The sequence below is a fragment of the Silurus aristotelis genome (assembly GCF_946808225.1).
Source record: "Silurus aristotelis genome assembly, chromosome: 27".
NCBI lineage: Eukaryota > Metazoa > Chordata > Actinopteri > Siluriformes > Siluridae > Silurus > Silurus aristotelis.
In genome coordinates this window covers 7079641-7084640 of record NC_139600.1, presented here as the reverse complement: position 1 = coordinate 7084640, position 5000 = coordinate 7079641, and the positions used below count along the sequence as shown (strand labels likewise).

The 5000-nt window shown below is 40.9% G+C and overlaps 1 protein-coding gene across 2 annotated transcripts in view; it reads left to right on the top strand.

Annotated features, from left to right (window-relative positions):
- The window catches only part of lrba (LPS-responsive vesicle trafficking, beach and anchor containing), a 217505-nt gene that overhangs the window by 188553 nt on the left and 23952 nt on the right, over positions 1 to 5000 (top strand). The window lies entirely within an intron of this gene.

The window sequence follows — 5000 nt, the reverse complement described above, 5'->3', positions numbered from 1 at the left end:
TTCTGGCTCTGACTTTCACTCTCTTTGTCTTTCTCTTCGTCTCTCCTCCTTTCTGCATTTCGCAGCAGAATGATGAGATGAGGACGTCCATCCATCAAGTCGGTGACCCTCAGCACACTCACCTGAGTGTGTTAATTCAATTTAATGCAGTGCGATGATCACTTTTTTCGCCCACACTTCTGGAATTTTCTCAGGGTCACACACACACACACACACACACACACACACACACACACACACACACACACACACACACACACACACACACACACACACACACACGCATGCTTGCAGATTTCTCACCCAGCTTAACTTTTTCTCTATTTTCCATCTTAACTATTTCCCTTCCTAAGAGTCTGTTTCACTGCTAAATTATCAAAGCTACACGACTAGGATGAATTTGTTTTTTGGTTAATCCAATGGATGATCTGATCCATGATCGTAATGTGATCCGAATCGTGAGTTTTATGATCAGTTGCACCAAATCTCAGGCTTCTACAACTTTGCTGGCAACTATCCTCATCCACTAGCAAACATCCAATAGACAATCCCAAATGCTACCCAGCTAGCTCAAACGCCAAGCTCGAAAAACAACCAAATCCAGTGCTATAGTTGCTAACCTGGGCTCTAGCAGTTAACCCAACTCTTACTTTTAAATGCTAGCATGCTACCGGTAAGAGTTGTTATCCTCCTTGCTGACAGCAGCGTGTTAGCAGTGTCCCAGTGGAACAGCCATACACACCACAGCTGTACAACACACACAAACAGAATGAAAGCTAAATGTAAACGCAGATGACCTTTACCCTTTTTAGAGGGCAGGGGTCTTTTCGCTGTGGAAAAACAGTGCGGTTTTAGTAAATGGGAGCGACGTTACAGTAGGCGAAGTGCACACGTGTCCACAGGGAGCTGATGTGGTGATATTATGATAGATCAATTCAGACTTATAGACTGGATGGATGGATGAATGGATTAATGGCTGGATGGAAAGATATTTAGATTAATAGATAAATGGTTTAATGAACTGATTAATGTTTAGATAAAAGGATGGAAAAATATTAAGATTAACAGACAGAGAGAGACAGATGGATGGATGGATGGATGGATGGATGGATGGATGGATGGATGGATTGGCAGTTACACAAGTAGATGAAAAACAGACAGATAAATAGATACAGAGGAAGACAGACAGAATGACGAACACTGTTTAATAAAATACTGAAAATAACCGAGTGTGTGTGTGTACGTGTGTGTGTGTGTGTGTGTGTGTGTGTGTCTCAGTGAGCATGACTATAATCTGATTGAGTCAATGTTCCCCAGTGTCTCTCACCTCATTCATCTTGCTCATACATACACCATTCTTACCCCATTGATTTGTTGTGTGTGTGTGTGTGTGTGTGTTGTGTGTGTGTGTGTGTGTGTGTGTGTGTGTGTGTGTGTGTGTGTGTGTGTGTGTGTGTGTGTGTGTCAGTGTCACTCTGAGACTTTAAAACAGTGTTAAATGGTGGCTAAAGAGCGTTAGGGTTTGGCCTAATCCATCTCATAAAACACAGAGATGCCTGAGACACTCGTTAGGAGCTGGAGAGCGCGCTACACACTCTAGTGACCTTCAGTAAAACACGTCACACCTGCCTTAATACTCCACACTCAATTTATAGCAGACAGACAGACAGACAGTAGTGGAACTGGACTGAAGGGATAGAGCACATTTCACTGGAGAAAGCAGTGGCTCTGTATGAAGTAAAGGATGTTGTTTGAATCTCTCTCTCTGTCTTTCTCTTTGTCCTTCACTGTCTTTCTCTTTGTCCCTTACTGTCTTTCTCTTTGTCCCTCTCTGGTCTTTCTCTTTGTCCCTTACTGTCGTTCTCTTTGTCCCTCTCTGGTCTTTCTCTTTGTCTCTCACTGTCTTTCTCTTTGTCCCTCTCTGGTCTTTCTCTTTGTCCCTCTCTGGTCTTTCTCTTTGTCCCTCTCTGTCTTTCTCTTTGTCCCTCATTTTTTTTCTCTTTGTCCCTCTATTTTTTTCTCTTTGTCCCTCTCTGGTCTTTCTCTTTGTCTCTCACTGTCTTTCTCTTTGTCCCTCTCTGGTCTTACTCTTTGTCCCTCTCTGGTCTTTCTCTTTGTCCCTCTCTGGTCTTTCTCTTTGTCCCTACCTGTTGTCTTTCTCTGCATTTCTTGCCCTCTTTCCCATTGTGCCTCTGCCTCTTTATACCTGTTTTCTTGATTTATTTAGTTTATCGCTTATTATTGGTTTTTGTTGTTTTTTCTTCTCTCTCTCTCTCTCTCTCTAAAGTCATTATGCGGATGCTCTGACCTCTTCGTTGTTCTGCTAGCATCTCATCTCCGACCTCAATACACACTCTGATGTGCGTTTATTCCGACGCCTACTTCGCGTCAATCTGTGTGTGTGTGTGTGTGTGTGTGTGTGTGTGTGTGTGTGTGTGTGTGTGTGTGTGTGTGTGAGAGAGAGAGAGAAAGCGTGTGATTGGACAGCTGCCCTCCAGAGGCCCGGCTTTATGCTAATGTGGTTGCTGTGGGATCTCTGACCTCATCAGTGATGCAGTGAGCGTTTGTTTTGCTCTCATGAGGCCTGGTAGGAAGTGAGCGAGTGTGTCATTGTGTTTCATTAGGAACTGCCATGTAGAGACAACACACAAACTCACTCACTCACTTATACATACATACACACACACACACACACACACACGCACAGCACTTTCTTTAAATCACATTAGCGAGAACACACTTACCTCAGGGTCATTTTATTTTATCTCCTTCTCACACACACACACACTTCCTGAAAAGCTCAAATATACAACTAAACACTCCCTCATCTCTAAACACTCTGCATTAAACACTCTGTATTAAACCATCTCTAAACACTCTGTATTAAACACTCCCCCTCTCTAAACAACCTGTATTAAACACTCTGTATTAAACACTCCCCCTCTTTAAACAATCTATATTAAACACTTTGTATTAAACACTGCCTTCTCTCTAAACACTCTGTTAAACTCTCAGTATAAAACCCTCTCTAAACAGAGATGACCACTCCCTCTTTGCTAAACACTCTGCATTTAACACTCCCTCCTCTCTAAACACTGCATTAAACACTCCCTCCTCTCTAAACACTCTGCATTAAACACTCCCTTCTCTCTAAACACTCTGCATTAAACACTCCCTCCTCTCTAAACACTCTGCATTGAACACTCCCTCCTCTCTAAACACTCTGCATTGAACACTCCCTCCTCTCTAAACACTGCATTAAACACTCCCTCCTCTCTAAACACTCTGCATTAAACACTCCCTCCTCTCTAAACACTCTGCATTAAACACTCCCTCCTCTCTAAACACTCTGCATTAAACACTCCCTCCTCTCTAAACACTCTGCATTAAACACTCCCTACTCTCTAAACACTGCATTAAACACTCCCTCCTCTCTAAACACTCTGTATTAAACATTCCCTCTTCTCTTAACACTCTGTATTAAACACTCCCTCCTCTCTAAACACTCTGCATTAAACACTCCCTCCTCTCTAAACACTGCATTAAACACTCCCTCCTCTCTAAACACTCTGCATTAAGCACTCCCTCCTCTCTAAACACTCTGCATTGAACACTCCCTCCTCTCTAAACACTCTGCATTGAACACTCCCTCCTCTCTAAACACTCTGCATTAAACACTCCCTCCTCTCTAAACACTCTGCAATAAACACTCTCTACTCTCTAAACACTGCATTAAACACTCCCTTCTCTCTTAACACTCTGTATTAAACATTCCCTCTTCTCTTAACACTCTGTATTAAACACTCCCTCCTATCTAAACACTCTGCATTAAACATTCCCTCTTCTCTTAACAATCTGTATTAAAAACCTCATCCTTTTTAAACACTCTGTATTAAACACAGTATTTAACTGTCTTTAAACACTGCATTAAACTTTCTCTCCTTTCTAAACACTCTGTGTTAAACACTTCCTCCTCTCTAAACACTCTATATTAAACCCTCTCTAAACAGCATTACACACTCCCTCCTCGCTAAACACTGCATTGAACACTCCCTCCTCTCTAAACACTGCATTGAACACTCCCTCCTCTCTAAACACTGTATTAAACATTCCCTCCTCTCTAAACACTCTATTAAACATTTCCTCCTCTCTAAACACTCTGTATTAAACACTCCCTCCTTTCAAAACACTCTGTATTAAACACTCCCTTCTCTCTCGCCTGAGTGCACTGTGGAGTCTTTATGGTCGACACTCATTAAGGGAATCTGGAGTGGCTTATTGATGTGCCAATTAAGCGAGCGAGGATATCTCATAACACTCCACTGGGATCCGTTGGCATGAGTGTGTGTGTGTGTGTGTGTGTGTGTGTGTGTGTGTGTGTGTGTGTGTGTGTGTGTGTGTGTGTGTGTGTGTGTGTGTGTGTGTGTGTGTGTGTTGCAGGGTGTTTATGGAGAATACATTACAGACTGAATAGACTGAGCAGACAATAGTTTTTGTGTTCCAGTTACAAGGCAGCTTCCTAGATAGGCATCATATTAAATAGGGTTCTCTTTTTTTCCTCATTTTTCAAATCTTTTTTTCTGTACTGATTTTACTTCTTCATTTCATCTTTTCTAATTGTTTTTATTCTTTTAATTTTCTCTGCTCTTCTCTGTTCTTGTCTCATTATTGTGGCATTCTTAATTTTTCTTCTTGCTTTTTCTTCTTTTTTTTTATTATTGTTTTATTCTATTCTTGGTTCTTTTAGTTTGTTCTTTTCTCTTCTTTGTTCTTGATTATTTTCTTTGTTCTTGATTATTTTCTTTATTGTTGTTTTTTTCCCTTGTTATTTCTTTACTTTTCTTTTGTTTTCTTTTTCTCTCTTATTCCCTTCGCATTTCTCAGTGTAATAGTAGATTATCAGGTGTTTGTGTTCTCTTTTCTTGTCTCTTCACTTCTCATATATTTTATTCTTATTTCTGTTCTTTTCTCTTTTCTTTTTTCTTCTCTATTCTTCTCTT